This window comes from Artibeus jamaicensis, unplaced genomic scaffold, assembly GCF_021234435.1.
Source record: "Artibeus jamaicensis isolate MK-2021 breed Jamaican fruit bat unplaced genomic scaffold, CSHL_Jam_final scaffold_1019, whole genome shotgun sequence".
NCBI classification, from domain to species: Eukaryota; Metazoa; Chordata; class Mammalia; order Chiroptera; family Phyllostomidae; genus Artibeus; species Artibeus jamaicensis.
This window is the reverse complement of record NW_026522025.1, coordinates 27,334,304-27,353,813: the sequence shown is the minus strand read 5'-3', so window position 1 is coordinate 27,353,813 and position 19,510 is coordinate 27,334,304.

The window sequence follows — 19,510 nt, the reverse complement described above, 5'->3', positions numbered from 1 at the left end:
TAACATAAGCACCCCTATGTTCATTGCAGCATTATTTATGTTTGCCAAGTTACAGAAGCAGCCCAAGTGTCCATCAGTAGATGAGTGGATAAAACAACTATGGGACATTTACATAAGGAGACATTTTGATGTCTGTGTTTTTATTCTGCCTCATTATCATATACACTTCAAAGTTTACTATTTTAATATGTGACAAAAACTTTTATCATAAACATATTTCTAAAATGTTTTGATATCTCAATGTTTTGAGGACAATAGGGACACCCTGGGCTTTTTATTTCAGTTAATTATTATTTGAGTTCATTAGGCCTTTGCAGGCAAACTCCTTTGAAGAGTCCTTTGAATTTTCCTCACTGAATTCTTCTGATCTTGAAAATATCCTAGCGATTTTGATTTTGTTTCCCAGTTTCTGCTCATTTTCTATGTTTATTCTTCAAGTACATTTTTTCTTGTTTCAATTTATTGGTTTTCTTCTTTAGACTCAATTTCTTAGTTTATGCTGAACTAACAATGTTCTATTGAGGGACATTTGAATATCATAGTTTGTCATTGTATCCAAGACATATTGTATATTTACCATCCTATGAAGCTCTTAATGTGTTTTTTAAATTTGTTCTCTGAATTTGGTTTCTGTTTTAACTACTAAAACAAAACAAAAAAAGAAGCAAAACAAAAATAAAACAACTTTTTAGACATTTGGTGGGTAAACTCCATCATCTCCGTACATTAACCTCACTCAAATTTCTCGTATGGAAAAGGTACCTAAGATATGCAAAACTTTTGGTTTTAAGAGAAACAAATAAATAATATTTGGGCATTTCAAAATTGTTTTCTTAGCACAATGCATGGAGAGATTTTTAGATAAATCTTTGTAACAGAATACATTTTCCTTTCCCAGGTGAGTGTTATTTCCTTTCAAGAGGTGATGTTTTGTGCCACAGCGTCCTAATCATGAGGTAAAGAATTAAAATGCTACCTGCATTGTGTACAAGATAACCTACTATACAGAGCTCACCACAGAAATAAAACTGAAACACATCACAGTTTAAGAAAGAAAACTCAAAGTGGCTCTCCCTCCCTGCTACTGATTTAACTCAGTAGTAACAAGAAATCCTTGTGAGCATTGTTTACACAGTATGATACCCTTGTAAAGTCACCCCAGAATGAATCTGCTGTCTGATTCAGTCTTTTAGGGTTCCTTAAACACCTGTGGATTTATGGAATTCAGATGTCTACAAGAGTCCGTGTGGAGGGTCATTTAGAAACCTGGGACCCAACTAAAGTGATCTGTTGGTGTGGGCAAATTGTTTTGTTCCTCTGTAGTCCAATCAGACTTTTGAACTAGAAAAGAGATTAAGACTTAAGAATGTACTTGTTAAATAATCAGATATAATAAAAATATTTAGATGCATTAATCTATCATGTTTTTAATCTACCTCTGTGCGTTTAATCAGTCAATCTTTGAATTTTTGTTCTGAAATTTAGATTTATAGAAACCAGATCAGCAGGGGATCTCTTTTCCCACACTGTGCATAAGTAGTCTCCAGCAGATACCCACATACATCTGGTGAGGGGGATTGGTCCTTTCCCACTGAAGACTTACTCAATTTAAACCATGAAAACTTATACCCTTTAGAAACTTATAGCCTTTAAATATGATCAAATATGGCCATAGAATTGTCTTAATTAACTTCATCACAATTGCTTTCTTTTGAGGATTTGGTCTTTTGAAAATCAGAGACACCATGATTTAAAGAATGTTCAATCTTAGCCTAGAGAGTTTCAAAGGAGCTTATCTTATAATTGTTAAACATGTGTCTTCCATTTTCATCTTAAAAGTTTTATGAAAGGAAATATGCTTGAAAACACCTTGTTCAAGCTCAAACAAGTCACATTCAATGTAAAAAATAAGCTGGTCACTGTCTCTACTATTTTTATCCTGTAATCACCCTGTGGCTGACAGTTTATATGAAATGTGGGTAAGACCTCATCATGCCTGGCTTCTTGATTCTATTTACACATTGCTATTATAAATGTATATATTTCTGAAGAAGATTATACTTCCAAATATACTGTAGTTTTTGTAGTTTTGTAGTCAATGTAGTTTTTGGTTTTATGTAGTGCTATCATTGAAAGAATGAATTACCCTGAAATATAAATAATAGTTTATCAGATGATTGGCTCATACATGTACTATTCTGCTCCTAACTCCTTTTTTTTATTTGCCCCAGAAATATTCTGCTATTTGTCAATACACTTTTATGCTTCCAAATGCACAAATATACTTGAACTTTCAACATGGCAGCTTCATATTTGTCCCGACTGATTCATCTACCTTATCTTGTTAGGATAGAACACCCATGAATCTTTTTTAAATAGGTTAAGTAAGATGCAATATCAAAGACACTTATCACTCTTACCTTGAATTTACAGGTCTAAAGAGTGTCTCATCAGAGAGGCTACATAAGACAGACGTAGTTTTAGAAACAATTCTATGATATTCACATTAGGTTTGGGTTTAGGTTTTATAAAATGCCTGATGGAGAGTTGTTTTATTGGTGAGTCCAGGTCCTGAGGACGACAGTTTGTTCAGCTTCCTGGTGTTGACATGGTAGTCAACTCTCTATCATAAGTTTGGAGATGAACCAAATAAGAAAAATAATTCCCCAAACTTGGGTAACTCCTACGTAAACATATTGGTGAGAACGAGAGGAGTCAAGATGGAAAAGGTAAGAAATTTCAATGAAAATAAAGTGGTACATAGTATAGAATTTAAGAATGTATATAATGCAGTTTGTAGTCTTAAAATCATAACCTGTATGAAGAAATTATTTATACATCATCTACAAACAGAATCCTAGCCAATGTCTATTGTGCTCATAAATATGAAGTAAAGTTATATTCATACTGTGGTATATTTTAAAAGTTTTAATATTACTATTATTCAATTAGCATGAAGCACTGATAGTGATGAAAACACAAGTTCAAAGTAAAGGAAAACTACTCAGTGAATTCTCTTAATGTAAAGTAAAAATTTACAGTAACTGGTAAACATGGCTAATTCAGGCATTTTGACTTCAGCTTCAGAATCACATAGACAAAACAAGGTATATATGGTATTTGCCTTATTTCTTTATAATAATTTATACTTATATGTTTAAAACAAAAATAGATAGTGATTAATTTTTTGAATTAAAAAATGTTCTAATGTATTATACTGGGATAGTAGAAGAATAATACATATTTTTAAAGGGATAAGAAAAATAATTCCCATTAGCACTTTTTCAGGGGAAAACAATCTGCATTGTTTTCTCCTGAAGAAGGGAAAACAAGTAAAACTCAAAATATTTTATTTAATCTTTTTCTGGGGGACCAGGAGTGTCACAAACTATGTTCTGTTCTTCATAGAAGACATAACCAGTATCTTGTTTCTACTAAAGTTCAAATAATTGGTTAGTGTAGTCATAGCAGTGCTAAAATAACAGGCAGTTTGATATTTTAAAATAATATAAGAAGTTGGTAGTGGATTAGATTTTTATTTTTCAAAGCAATGTTTAATCTTGTATAGATAGAGGTTTTTTTCTAGCTGAACAGGAATTAGTGAGGTCTGTAAGGTGCCAAAGAGCAGTGGAGAACTGAAGTTGTAGACATTACTTCTCTGGAAACATAATGGAACATGTAGATATGGGCGGGAAGGTCCTAAGGATTTGCTGGTAATTGGCTTGGAAAGATGGGGGGTGAATCTGGTTGGGATGGAGGGGAAGAAACTGAGCAGACTATTTAGGAGGATGGAGTTAAGGAGTAGGAAAACAAAGAATCTACGTTGATGTAGCTAAAAAGTAGTTGGTTGTAATCTGCCATTTTCAAAGTGCTTTCTGACCCTTTGTGAAAGCCAGCCCATACTGCAAATGGGGCCAGAAGTGGGTTAGGGAACACGGTAACCTCATTTCCCCTCATTTAGCTATGTGCCAGAGATCTCAGCAGGTAGTTCAATTAACTCCCACTAGTTAAATGTGAAGAAAATGAGGTTACCCAGATGAACAAAACACAAATTGTGGTTCTCCTCCAAATCAGGGGGAGGAAGGCTTTGAGCTGCTCTGAGCTGGTCCAGCCCCAGGCAGGTGCCCATTTGCCCAAGGGCTTTTTTGTGAAGGGCCCTAGTCCTTCCTTCAGGCTTACCATACAGAGTAGAAACCACCTCAAAAGCTGACTAAAACATTAAAAGTGATGTTGAATGTTGCATTCTTCTCATTTATTTCTTTATCTTTATGGAGTTAATACATATCCCCAGGGGGTGAAATCTTTCCCATGTGAATCTATATCTGAGAGAATTTGAACATAAAGCTTTGTTTCTTCTAAAGCTTGAATTTTGTGGAATTATTTCATTGTCATTTCAGGTAGTTTATTGGGGGCTCTAGTTTAGGATCTTAATTAGCTCCTCTACATTTTCCAAATAATTTTTAAATATCTGCACTTATTTTTAATATGTTTAAAATAATTGTCACTAGACAGTGATAGAAGGAAAACATTTAATGAACAAATATTTTTAGTGTTATCCAAAGTACAAAATAAACTTCTTGAATTTGCATCTATTTTTTAATTTAATGAGTAGTTTTATTGACAATGATTGATTACAATAAGTAAAGAAATGACATGCTAAAATATGCATATGTTCTAATCATGTTCTAATCTTGGAATACAAAAGTTTGGGGTGTCTCTTCACTAGTATAATATACATGTTGATAAAATTATTTTTACAAGTAGCAGTTAATTTATCTTAAAGTATTATATTGTGATGGTTGAATGTGGGAGCTATCATGAAACTGATTCGCATGAGTTCCTACCCTGGATGTCCTTGCCTTTTTTGCACCTCAGTTTCCTTATCTGCAAAATAGGGTTAATAAAGACTATATATCAGATAAGATTATTATAAGGATGAAACAAGTTTATAAAAAACATGTGATAGTTGAATAATGAAGTAGCTAGTTATCACTATTAGTATATTCTTATTATGAATAAATTGTGTACTTCTTTTTCCCAATATTTACCTATACTTCTGCTATTTATAAAACATTTCCCCTCTGGTTTATACTTCAAGTTCTTGGAATCAAACATATTTGAACTATTACTCTGCTTCAGGACAAATAGTGTAGATAAACATCATAAACCTCTTAACTATCAACTGAAAATATTTCAGTTTCATCTAGTAACACTAGATTAGCCACCTATATTTTTTGTATAAAGGAGAAATGAAGGTAACATTTACTACTGTGCTAAATACTTGACATTACCTGGTTTTCAGAAATAGTCATGTGAATTTTTCATGATTTTGTGTATTTTACAAATGTAAAACTAGGCTCTGAGAAGTTCAATTACTAGGGCTCAGTAACATGGTTAACAATGTCTGAGGCCCTCACAAATGCCTAAGACCTCCTAGTTGTTCTTGTTGGTTGTTTGCTAGGTCAGGGGTTCTAGCAGAAGGTAGGTAGTTCAGTCTAGCTTGGCGTGTTTCCAGCCTTGTGCTATATGACAGGGTCTAGGCTTGGGCTCTGCCAACTCTCTCATCAGCTTGGTGATCCCAGTCCATCACTTAACTCGCCTGAATTTTGGTTTCCTAACCTATACATTTCAGAATTGTAATGATGACCAAACCAGATAATGTCCAGAAAATACTTCACATAGAATTTAAGGTATCGTGATGACTTATAATGATAAATTTAAAAGAATGATCTTGAAGTTGAACGACCAAATGAAGAGATCTGGTAGACTGCTTAGAATATTATATAAAAATGAAATAATTTTAATGTGCTGTTAAATTCTCTATCTCCAAATCTTATGTCCCTGATGCATAGGAAGCATATAAAAGGGTTTCAGAAGAAAAATAACATGAGCTGTTTAATCAACACCTTGTCTTGGGGACAAAAGCCAATAAATGTACATATTGATCTTAACATAGATAAAATGTTATTAATGCAATAACTTTCAAGCACAATGCACATCAAGATAATTTATAAAGAAATGAGTCAAATACTGATGATTGAAACCTGCATAGAAAAACAGAAGACATTATGTTCTCACATGTGCGGTATTGGATATTAGTACTTGTGTTATGGAAGAGCTGCAATGAAATGAGATGCATCCAGTGAGCACTCCATTTTGTAACAAGAAACAAGAAAGGAACCTTAAGTAAATGTGCACAGATGCTGGTATTTTTCTCATAATATGCACTTACCAGCAAGCACCACCCAAAATGCTAAAAGCAATCAACATAAACTTTGAAGCACAGAAAAACAGTGATGCTCATGTAGAGACCTCCTTGGGGTGCCTTGCACTAAGGGGAACCTGGATGCTGCAACTATTAATAGGACCACAAACTTTAGTCATCAAACAAGAAGGGTCCTTGAATGTATTTGTTGGGAATTGCTTAAGGCTTAACCACCAGGGACTTGAAACAAACTATTCTTATCACCTTTTTCCAAAAAGAGATTTAAATTTGCAATGAAAATGACAGCCCCGACTGTACTTAAAGAAAGCACCACATGTCTCAATAAGATGGAGGTAAATGGAATAGAGCCCAGTTCAAGCCGGAGGTGGCATCTCGCTCTAGCCAGCTGGGTGACACCAAGCTGAAAGGGATGAGGTGCTAATTAAAGTGAACGAACATAGTCTCATGGTAGGCTAGAGCCTTGGGCATCTCTTCTCTGGTAACTCACCTTTCAGATTTTCCCCACTGTGGTTTTGGTTGGTGACGACTCTCGCTCCTTGCACCTATTTATCAGTTTCGCTGAGGGATAATTCTCACATGATACAAAATGTTGAGCACAGACCTTTCTGAAAGCAGGTATTAAATCAACAACAAAACAAAAACAAAAATACAGGCTAAAATCTACACTAAAAAAACCCAAATGAGCAAAAAACCAGGAGGCATTAAGCACAAGTGTAGTACTACACCTATGGGAAAAAGGAAAAATTCATATGCAAAAAGATAAGATATGTTCTCTTCAGTTTTACGACAGTGTCAGATTTTTTCAATTCACTTTTCTTTCCTCTTGCAATTGAAACCACACATGTGATGCTATAGTCAGATTGACATTGTGAGAGGGGACCCAGAAAAGCCCAGAATTATCTTCTGGAGGATGGGTCCCTTATAGTACGGGTTTCCCCTCTAGCGAGTGTTCTAGGAACCATCTGTATCAGTGTACCAGCTGGCACTGTTGGGAGAAACTACATTCAACTTCAGTGAATTTTTTTGACTCTTTCAAAATATTTGCCCATTTCATGATGGGTGATTTATGGTCATACTGCCAATACCATCCTGAGTTTTCAGCAGTTTTTGATTAAAAAAAAAGGCATGACCCCCATGCTCCTCCCTCCCTATTTACCTGATCTCATCATGAGCGACTATTTTTTTCTATCCCCAATGAAAAAAAGTCCTCAAAGGAATGTTTTGCCAATGTGGAAGAGGGGAAACAAAACCAGGCAGAAGCACTAAAAGGCATCAAAATCAATGAGTGTACAAAACATCTCAATAGGAGTATTGCATCAAATGGAGAGTATTTTGAAAGTGTCTGAAGTGTGAACATTTAGAAATATATAATTTTTATCAATAAATTCTGGGGTCCCCTCTCATATGTAATGGTAGATCACCTAGAAATATTTGCAGCAGCCATAGTAACTGCTTTTCCAAACAGGAAACATGACATGACCTAAAGTAGCTGAGCCACTAAATAAAACAAATAAAAAACAACATCTTTTTCCTATTTAAAATGATAACTTTAGGTTACCAAAGTTTTCATGAATTTAGACTGTTTAACACTGTTTAGACTGTCTAGAACATTGATTATTCAATATGCAGTATACTTATTAAATGGTCGTATCTGTTTCATTTTGATGTGATTAGTGAACATACTACTGAATTGATTATGCAAGTGAGGCAGTGCCAAGAAATATTATTCTGTTGTGAAATTTAGGAGTTTGTGTAGTCTAGATTTTTCCTCTATCCAAAAGGTTTTTCTGCAATGGTCCAGAGTCTGAAGTTACTACTTTTTTCAGGAAACTTGTGTCTTTGCTCTATAGTACCACTTTTTAAGAAATCCCTTGATAAGTTGACTGAAATCTATTTTCACATAATTTCTATTCATTGTTCCAGTTCTACCCTCTGTAGAAACAGAACAAACTCATCTCACCCTATATGTGTTTCCTTCAGGTTGATATAAAAATGTTATTGTCTCTCAGCATAGTCAGATGTGATAGGAATCCCAGCTCCACAAATCATTAGTGTAGTGTTCTTTTGGTGACTCCACTTCCTCTTCTGTAAAATGGGTATCATAACCCACCTCAGAGGGCCATGGGGCATATTATGTGATATGGCACATGTAGACATAGCAAAGTGCATTGTGAGTATCGAGTATTGGTTCAAGAATAAGTCACCAGCAATGGTCAACCAATCTGGAGAACAAGAAGAAAATGGAGGCTTGTGAACAGAGAAGATAAATTTTATTGTGAGCAAGTAGAACTGAGGAATGTGTAAGACAACCATGATATCTCTACTGGGTAGCTGGAACACAAGGCCAGCATTTAGAAAACCTGGAATAGGCAGATAGACTGAGGCCTCACATAACTTAAATGGTTAATCAATGTTTGGTTGTCACTAACATTTCCAGGGCAGACAATTGGATTGAGAAAGTTGAAGACAGAATTGAAGAGTATACTTATATTCAGAGTAGGAGGGGGGCCAGATGAGGAGCTTGAGAAAGAGGTAGGACAAGTACAGAAGGAACATATGTTCTCAGATGTTAAAATACACAATGATATCCGAAAGGTGTGATAAAAGATGTTAATGATGCACTGCAAATGAGTATTTAGCAATTTTTGGGATAGGAACTTTGGGAGATTCCAGCAGAATAAAATGGAACCTATGGTAAAGAGTTCAGAGGTCACTAAAAGAAGAAAAATGGAAGGTAACTAGATAGTTACAGTAGATTCTTACAGTAGATCTGCCTGGTAAGAGAAAGAGGAAGGACACTGGCATGAGGAGAGGGAGCACAGGCGGAGGTTTTCACTTTGGAATGGAAGAAGGTCATTGTTTCCATGGTAAATACAATCCAATTTTGTTCTCTTCTTCTTATGCAATGAAAGAATATTTGCCTCAAACTTAGGTTTCTAGCACTTTTGGCACCCTTCATAATTCTTGTAATTTTACTAGAATTTTACTTGAATCATGTATTCAAGTTGTCTCCGTAACTTGAGGTATAATCATGGAGACCTCAAAGATGTGAAGTAGTCTGAAATAGTCAATCTTATTCTCCTCTTTTTCTCTCTTCTTGGTTTATGTTTTTTCCAAACCACATTATTATTTTAAATTTAAATGTCCAGTGTGAAGAGTTTTCTTCTCAGTGGAAAAAAAAAACCTTCAGAACTAGTTCCTCAGTGTTGACGTAGCTAAGATTCTATATCATAGGTGGTGACTCTGGTTCCTTTCAACACCCACTGGCTTTCTCATTGTGTCAGAAAACCTTACCTAATAGAATAAAAATAGAAACCCATGGCTTTTGTGACATACTCCCCCTTACTGTACTGTGATGACGGCACTCTTTTCTACACAGATTGTAATGGCTTTAATTTTTTTCTAAATAACCTACCCTAGGAAAGTAACTATTAACCCAAGTTGACACTTGAGTTGGCAATAATTTGATATCTCTGTGTTGTCCCTTCTTTATTTGATTTACTTCTCCCAATCTTTATCCCTCACCGCTGGCCTTGTTTTCAGTACTTCTGTGGCCATCTCCTTCCTAGGAATTCTATTCCTTTCATAGACTTCTCCTTTGAGTCCATTGTTTCTTTCTCCTTAAGAAAGATGAAATAATTTCCAAAATTATTAAAGGTTGTAATGTTCTTTTTCCACCACCTATGAAATAGTAGAAATTTGCCTAAATTTGCCCCTTTTTAATTTTAAGAAATATAAAAACAGATTCCCAATTCCCTTTCATAAAATATTTTAAAACATGCATAAATACTTTTCAAATCTTTGGATAAAAACTCATCTATATAGCTTAAAGGCTAGTTGGTACCTTTGAATGAAAATATCAGGAGGTGAACCAAAGTAATGGAAACTGTGATGGTTAGCATGTTCTTGGGAGACGAGCTGATTATGCCCAAATCTTTTTAGCTAGATTTACACAGCCAGGTAGAGTAATCATCATCTATACTTTGAAATACAATGATCATGAATATGCCATGAGTACTTTTTTTTTGCACAGGAGTACATTTTCAAAAATATTCAGGCACAAACTTTTTTAATCTAGAAGTTTAATATTTTATCATATTCTTATTGACTTTGAAGTACAAAACTGATGCCAGTGAGTTCTCAAAAACTGAGGAAACAGAGCACTAAAGCCTTAGACGCCAAAAGAACTACTCATGCTGACTGAATGCTTTTAGGTCCTGGATCCTCAGTACAGCTCCCACATAACACCTAAAAAGTGTTTTGTTAGTGAAGGTTAGAATCTGCACAGGTGGCAGCATGTATCTTTGCAAAATGATAATCTTTTTCACTGTTACCTGAATCTACATAAAATAATGATGCAAAGTATTCAGCATGCTCAAAAACCAATCTCAAATAAAATGACCAGTAATTGAAAAAACCAAGGTAATTGGCCATGAATGATGAAAGAAATTCACTGAGGATTATACTGGCTGAAACAGATTCAATAACTCTTAAACACTGGAAATATTTTAAGTACCACAAGCTGAAATATGAGACTATTGTCAAGGAAAATGTAGAAGACTCCATGATGGTAGAGCCTCATGCAGGGTTTGACTATACTCTATAATTTCTAAAATGGATGACATTTACTAAACTGACCAGAAATGCATCCTTTTATCTTCCAGCCAGTTTATGTTCATTAAATAACATAGGCATTGCCTTTCCTAATACAAGTGTTGAGTTTATTGAACATGCTAGACTCTAGAGGTACAAAAAACCCCATTTTTTCCTCCAGTGACTGCTTTCAATCATATTACTGATTTTTAATCAGATTCATTTATTCATCTATTTAACCAATATTTATTACATACCTACTATGTGCCAAGTACTAGTTTAGGCCTCAGACTGCAAATGAAAACAAAACAGATAAAACAACCCTGCCTTCCTGGAGAGCTCAAATTTTAGTGGAGAGACAGACAATAAAGGCAGGAATAGACCTTTTCCTTCCCCTGAACTCAGGCATATTCCATAGTTTTACTAGTACTGGAGGTGTCACTTTCAGTTATCAAAATGCCCTGTTCTTCCCAAACAGAGCACATACAGGGCTCATTTCACATACAGTTCAAAGCTCCTTTCTCTTTTTCAACTGCAGCCCGTGCACATTAGACACCTCTAATAGGGAGATGGCAAGTGTTATTTATCCTCTAACTTTTTGCTCTCCTTTCTTGCCCCTTCACTAGCTCTTACTTCTGACTCCCTACAACTGCAAGAAGCCAGGATCAAGTTTTTCTAAGTGCTCTCTTACTATCTTCAGTTCCTAGTTTCGTGTACCAGGGGAAAGGCTCACCTAAGAGTTTCTGCAACCCTACAGATACCTATACAGCATGAAATGCCAGGCTCCCCTTTGGATCAACATCTTGATCGATTGGAACAAATGGTTTTCTTTTGAAGTTCCTCTTGGCTGGGCTTGAAGTGGGCAGAAAGCACATCCCTTGCACAACAGAAGGAAGACGTCACAGCACTACTCTTGAGGGGGCCTACACTTCTCTTTCAGAAAGTGTTTCCTCTCTAATCGGTGGTACAATATTAACCTGGGAATGGGGGTGATAGCATAAGAGTCCCAGAAACATTTTTGCTTTGTATTATCAAGGCTGGTGACTTCTGGCTGGGGTAGTATAGTTCTGTCCAGTAGAAATAGAATGCAAGCCACATATGTAATTTAAAATTTGGTAGCCACAGTTAAAAAGTCAAAAGTAAAATTAACTTCAATAATAATTTTATTTATCCAAATTAATCCAAAATTTATTAAAGAAGCAATATAAAATATTTCATATGTTTTCTCATGCCACATCCTTATTATGTCACACAGCACACCTCAGTCCTACCATCCACCTTCCAGTTGCTTAGCAGGCTCATGTGTCTGGTACCTGACATGTTGCATTGCTCAGGGCTAGTCCCCGCTTTGAAGTGGGCTATCAGTTACATTTTATTCCCATCTTTTGACTGTCAACTGAAACTTCTGGACGATTGGAACTTGGTTCAGCATTCTAAACCTACCCAAAGCTCTCTTGCTTACCTTACCATCCCCTCTGCCCTTGCCACCCACCTCCTATCACTATCATCTCCTTCTCCTCCTCTCTTCCCAGGTCTGATTAGTTTACACTAGTCCGTCCAATGCACACAGCAGACATGGCAGTCCTAACAGGAAAGAGAATTTCCATCAACTGTTTGGAAATTTAATGAATAGGTTCTCAAACAGTCTCCCTTGCTTTTAGTTTCTTTTTACCCCTTTCTCTACTTTTACTCTTTTTTCTCTAAAATATTGAACATTGGTAACTTACAGTGTAGATGCAGAAAGGTGGGCAAAGAATAAAAGAAGCTTTCTAATAAAGTACTAAAATTTCATTTCCTGTCATAAAATTTCACTACAGTGCCATTCATTTAGGGTTGAGGGCTAGCAATATAGGATGCCACTATACTAGGGTGCATAATAAATGATATTTGGGCTAAAGATTTAATTTAATTAGTGGATTTTCCAAGTTATCTTGTTATTATTTTTTGGCTGAAATAAGCAGATAGGCTGTATGACCCATATTCAAAGGAAAAAAAAAGTCAGTTGCTATTGGAAAAGATACATGTAAGAACTGCTTCAGGTAAAGATAGATATGGTTCTTTTCTTTGTTCTGAGGTCTTTTCCCTTTATTTTACATGTAAATCACAGCAACCTAATGTCAAAAGAAAGAAAATTTGAATTATATTTCTCTATAGCAGTATGGGGCATCAAAAATAATAAAGATATTTAGTATGTTCAGAGGAAGATTATAACTGTAACTTCAGGGTGAAAGACTGAAGAGTGAATGCTTAAACTCTCCAGAGCTCAGTTTTGACAAGAATTTAAATTATCGTTAGGCAAATCTCTAATAAAGTGGTCAATATCCTGAAGGAAATAATTTTTGAAATACTTCAGATTATTTCTTCTCTCAGAATTACTATCATAAATATAAAAAGGTAAGATGTTACCTTTAACATAAAATATAAGATGCAGGTCTTATCTAGTTTTAATAATAAATATATCATGTTTCTGCAAGTAAAGTACCTGCAAAAATATAATTAGGGCAATTATATGCTGCTTACGTACATTTTTTTCTAGGCAACTTTAATTTGATTCAGGCTCAAAACTCTGTTTCTATTCAACAACTGTTTACACTTGGATGAGGCGGAGCATTTCAGTTGTTACTGGCGTGAATTCCATAAATATTACAGTAAAGTGCTTTGAAACCCTTCAATATTAAAATACCTTGCAAAGGGAATACATTATTTAATCATTAAATAGGATACTAATGAGTCTTTATTAAACCTTTTAGATAAACATTGTATTGACATCTAGTGGCTACAGAGGCTGATAACAGATATACTACATTAAAAGTCCATAGAGTATCTTAAAATGTTTTTCATTTATAATTCACTGGAATGAAAAATGAGCAATGTATACATGATACTGAAAAATGCTAAGGTACTGATAAGTAAGTATAAAATCTCTTTGAATTGAATTGTCTAATACCAGGGATGGATTTGCGGGGGTGGGGGGAGCTCTGAAAAAAGAATCCTATCAGAGCTGTGCAAGAAATACAAGAGAACTATCTAGCTATCTGGTAAGGGGTTGACAGAGGCGTGCCAGCAACAGTGTCAGCTACCATCTGCAGAGTTCCTCCTATCCCAGCCCTACAGGTTGCTGGACAGGTCTTATCTCATTGAGACCTTACAAATAAGCCTCAGAATAAAGCACTATTCACACCTGTAATGAGGGAATCATGAATGGTTATGTTACTTGTGAAGGTTACGCAACTAGCAGAATGACAGTCAGGACTTGAAACATCTGCCCAGTTCCCGAGTCTAAACTCACAGAGAAACCATTCCTCTCCTTATAAATGCATAAGTGACCTCAGATGTTAATGAATTCAGTTAAAATTAGCAAGTTAAAATAATTGTATCAGTCATTTAATTAACTTTTAAAAATTCACTTTGTGATAATCAGATCTGGCTTTTAGATTATTGAGCAGTTAGTCTCCTTGCATGTTACTCTGAACTCATTTCTACACCCAGCACTTGACATATATAAGCGTGTGATGCAGTATATTAAACTGTTTAGAAATAACAATGCATCCAGAAAGAAGATAGGGTTCTCTCACTGATGTATATTTATTTGACTTAAAAAATTTTTTGGGGGGTGTTGTTGTTTCCTTTGAAAGAAGACTTATAAAAAAGTGTCATGGCAACAAATACATTTACAAGAGAAAGTTAAAGAAAATCAAGATGATGACATAGCAAATGAGAACATGGAACTTATGTTAATGGAGACAAGGAAGAAGAAAAGAAGAAAGTTGTTGGGAGAAGAATCTGAGAAGGGAAAAATGGTGGGTGACGGCATTGGCGGACATAAGCAAGGATGATGATGGATTTTACAAAGCTTAGTTTATGTGGAATCAGGCTCTTCAGATGGAAGGTAAAAGTGCATCCTGTTTTTTAAATACTTTTTCCAATAAGTGTATAATTTACATAATCTAACATAGAACACAGACATGGATGCATATATGTGGTATGTCCAGAAAAAGTCCAGCCATTGTTAATAGTACAAGAACAGTTTGTGTGACATCGATGTAACCTGGCAGCCAAGGAGAGTGGACTGGAATGCACACATGTGAACAATGATGACTTCACTATACTAGTTAGTGGAGATGGCAGACGCCATTGAGTGAGCGTGTGTACTGTGTGGCTATCTGTTCAAAACAACTGAGTGAGCAGAGCAACCAATCTGCTTCATATTTTGCATTGAGCTTGAACATTCCTCTACAAAAACTATTTGGATGATTCAGAAGGCTGCAGCTATGGGCAACTGGTGATTGGCAGCTTCATCACTGACAATATGCTTGCTCATGCATCATATCTCATGCAGAGTTTTTGGGAAGAATATTAAATCGCCAGGAGATTCAGGCCCCCTACAACCCAGATATGGTGCTCCGTGACTTCTGAATTTTTCCAAAACTGAAATCACATTTGAAAGGAAAGAGATTTCAGACCATCAGTGAGATTCAAGAAAATACAACGGGGCAGCTCATGGAGATTGGAAGAACTATGTGAGGTCCCAAGAAGGGGCCTAAGGTGTCATTGTCCTATGTACAGTGTTTATTATATCTTGTATATTCTTCAATAAATGTTTCCATTTTTCATAGTACAGGGCTGGGTCCTTTCTGGACAGATCATATAACTATCAGTTCTGTGTCTTCCTTGGTGGCTCTCCAGATGACCCTGACTCAGTGTTAGCTGTATGAGTCTGGGTACAATGAATGGAGGAAAGGAAAAAGAGCACAGTGAGAGAAAATGCATTTCTAAGACCCATAGTAATTCCAGGAAATCTGGAGAAGCTCCTGGCCATCTATGGTGTGGAACAGCACTCTGCGTGCACCTTCTTGGTGCAAAAGCATTTATTAAGTGTTGCTATCAATTCTTAGAAGATTCTCATCCAGATGTATAATCCCAAGTTTAGCCTGGGACTGGAGGAGCCTCTGGGGGAAGAGAAAAGGGACATGCGTTGGATAGGAACTGTTTAAAAACACACTGATGAGGTGTTTATAACAAGCAGGAGAAATGACAGGAAGAAGTCTGTGACAGCAGCATTTTTTTACAGGAAAGTGATGAGTCTATTGTGAGGGGACAGGTACAAAACTTGAGTCTGAAACAGAGAAGTCCACTGTAAGGTCATAAACAATCACTGAGGGCCTCAACTTAGTTCCTGGATGAAGACTGAAGAAAGAAATAGATTCTGCCTGTGGGTTTTGGGTAAAGAGAAATAAATTGGTAACATAGGAAAGGAATCTTTTTCATGTTTAAATTGGCAGTAAGATACCAAAGACAGCTAAAGATAGGAACTTGAATATGAGCTGAAAACTCAGAGGGATAACAGTTGATCTGTAGTAATTTAGGGGATGAGAGAGTATAAAAAGAAAAATAAAAAGTTGAGAGTGGATGAGAGGCTGTAGCAAGTTCAGCAGAGAAGCACTGAGTACGGTGACGTGATCCTTCTCAGAAAAGACAGCCGATCAGGGAGCTGTGTGCCTGAAATCACTGTAAATGGAGAAGTATTTTTTTTACCCTTGGTGTTTTTTTCAGACCAAATTAGGGAAGAGTGGTGCAGAAAGCATTTCCCAAATTTTGCTGCACATAAAAACTTCTGAAAAGCTGAGAGAAAATTCTTGATGCCCAGGTGATTCCAATTTTCTGTAATGTGTGAGAAGCACTCATGGAGCATGTCTGGAAATTTTGGAGGGGAATGGAAGAGCAGGTGGTGTGGAGACTGGTCGGAAAAGGAGGACAGACATCACCTCTTGACATGGGAAGTGCACGTTGTCGACGGCCCACATAAATCCTAACAGTACCACTCCCTGGGCTGTGCTCGTTTTCTCGACCTCTGACTTCAGCGAGGCTCCGATTCTGTTATGGCGATGCACTGAATTTTCTCTTACTATCTCCGTATATTAACATACTGAGCACACAAATTACAGAATGTCATATGTCAATTGAAAAATGAAGAATGCTAGGTTGATGAAAACTTAGCATAAATTAGTCACAACATATTAAAAAATGCAGCTTGAATGCTGAGCTACACACAGGATGTGCATAAATATCTGATGCGGTGATCATTTTATGCACAGGGTATTGGATTTATCCTATCGCCCCTTCCATATTAACAAGTTAGGAGGTATTGGAAATGTTTCCATTCAAATTTGTGAGGTGACTTCTGGTCGCACATTGTTCTCTGCTTTGTTTTTGTTTCTGTGCATTGTTGTCACAGAAAACTACGTTTCCCAGAAGCCAACTCTGGCCACCAAAACATACTGAAAAATAATGGTGTGCATCTCCTTGTTCATCTTTGATTAGGTTTGCTTAATTCTGTACTATCTGCCTTGGCTTCCATGCCAAATCAGATAAAATTTGCAAGTACAGTATGCTAAATTTATAATGTAAATTTAAAACAAAATGACTTATAAGAAACCAACATCAGCACCTAGGGACAAGGATGAAATATTAGCATAATTTATACTGTAAAGATATTCTACTCTAATTATTTGTGGCCAATTATCAATTTCTGGTTGATGCTAGTATCATTCACCATAATTATTTCCCTAAGGAATGTCCCCTGGATGTAATGGAAAGCTTTGTAATGTTTCTTTTCTTAGAAAAACAATACTTATTTTTCTACAACTATTTTAACCTAGGAAAAAACCAAAAATCTATGAGAAAATCAAATCTAAACCTTTACTACTGAGGATTTCTCTAAGATCCTAAATCTTCAGGTCTTAAATATCCACAGCCGACAAAAGAAATTTCTAGAAAGAATGCTGAAAATATTGCTGTCTTATCTGCTTATTTTTTATTAATTTGAATTCTGAAAAAAATCTGAAACTGGAAAGATTAATTTATACTTCATAAGTTAACATTTTAAACATTCATTTCTTTTTCTTACATATATATTTCCTTTCTATGAAAATCAGTTGCAAAGCCTGCAAACACTACCCTTGCATTTGAATTCCTAATGGCTCCTCCCATTGTCTCATTTTTGTTTGAACCTGTCAATCAACAGTGAAAAGTGCTAATCACTCCCACAAACTCCCATCTTGCTCACAAAAGTACCAGTCACTGAAAAAATAATACCAATTGGTCATGGATGGGCAGGAAATCTCACTAGGGATCTAATCACACAATGGAGTTTATTAAGTCCATTTTGTTCAAGTCCAGCTCTCCCTGCATGCTAGGGTTTGGAACTTTAATTTCAAAGTCAGCTAAAACCAGCTAAGGTAACTTATATTCATTAGCCCAGCTCTGACTGAAGCACTGTGAAATCTCTTGGTTAGTGCTTTTGGTTCTTGATAATAGCAGCAGCATTTATTTTGACTCTTAATCATTTCCCTCTTCTTTTTAAGAGGGGAAAGAGATTTAGTTGGATACAACTTGTTTTAAATTCTTAATTGGTCCATGTTCTTTTGCAGCTGCTTATTATTTTCAAACTATATTATTTTATGTGACTAAAATCCACAAGAAAGATATTTCTCATTAATTTCCCTGTGCAGCAGTGCCCCCTCTCAAAGCCATGGCCGCAATTATTACTGAAAAGCAGTTATGATGTGTATCTGCAGCATGGGCCATAAAGTACCATAGCCTCAGGTCACACAAAGGGATGAGGTTCAGCTATCTTTATTCAGAACACCAACTTTCTTCCAGTCTTTTTTTTTTTTCTTTTCTTTCCTTTTCTTTTTAACTGCAGCTTACTTGCTTCCTGCAAGGCGGCAGCTGCAAGAGGCTGGTGTGAAGGAAGAAGAGGAAGATGGTATTATCATTAAAGAATAAACAGTAATTACCTTGTAGAAGTCTCTGGAGTGATTGATTACCTCTCCAGCTTATAAGAACAGGCCTGGGAATATATAATAATTGATTTCTATTACTTATGGGTGTTTTCCCTTTAACTTTACAAAGAAGCAACATAGTTTAAGTGATTTTAATTTCAGAATACATATTTTGATGACTTCTGCTGTAGTTGGCTAGGAATGAGAAAGAACAGATTTGCTAGCCTCATGAGCCCCATTATCAATCAGAAGTTGGAAGACATGGTATGCATGTGTACACATGTCTGTGTGTAGGTGATAAATGTCATCACCTACTTTGAACTTATCACTGGGCTGCTTTTGTCTTTTAATATTAGGTTTAGATTGGCTTAGAGGAATCCCAGGGGCTATCACAATTAGAGAATGGTCAGTGGTTTGGGCAAGGTCTGGCATAAGCACAGTGAGAAGCGAAACCTCTCTAAGGCAAGCCTGACAGATATGTGTGGGGCAGTCCATCTAGAAGGGTGATGCTGGGCCCTGTTAGACATCAAATTGTGCTGTTCCTGCTGTGATGCCACAGGTTCCGTTAAGTTCTGGAGAAATGGAACTTAACCTACACCTCTAGGCTATACTGTGAAATTGTGACAATCAGACAGGTTTTGGAATAACTGTATGCCTTTAGCTGCCTGGGAAATTGAGGCATAGATTTTTACATAATGCATCCAGGAGAAAAGGAATCGAATTGTAACCAGGCACATAGGATTGATACCACTGAGAGTGCCTTGGGCTAGATAATATTTTTGCTATAAGACAAAGTAAAAAGGACAGACTTCTCTGAGGCACTGAGTCTCTGGCTTCCTGCAAATTACTTGTAGAATGCTTCTCTGACAGTTGACCCATTTTTGTACACTATATATCCATGGAAATA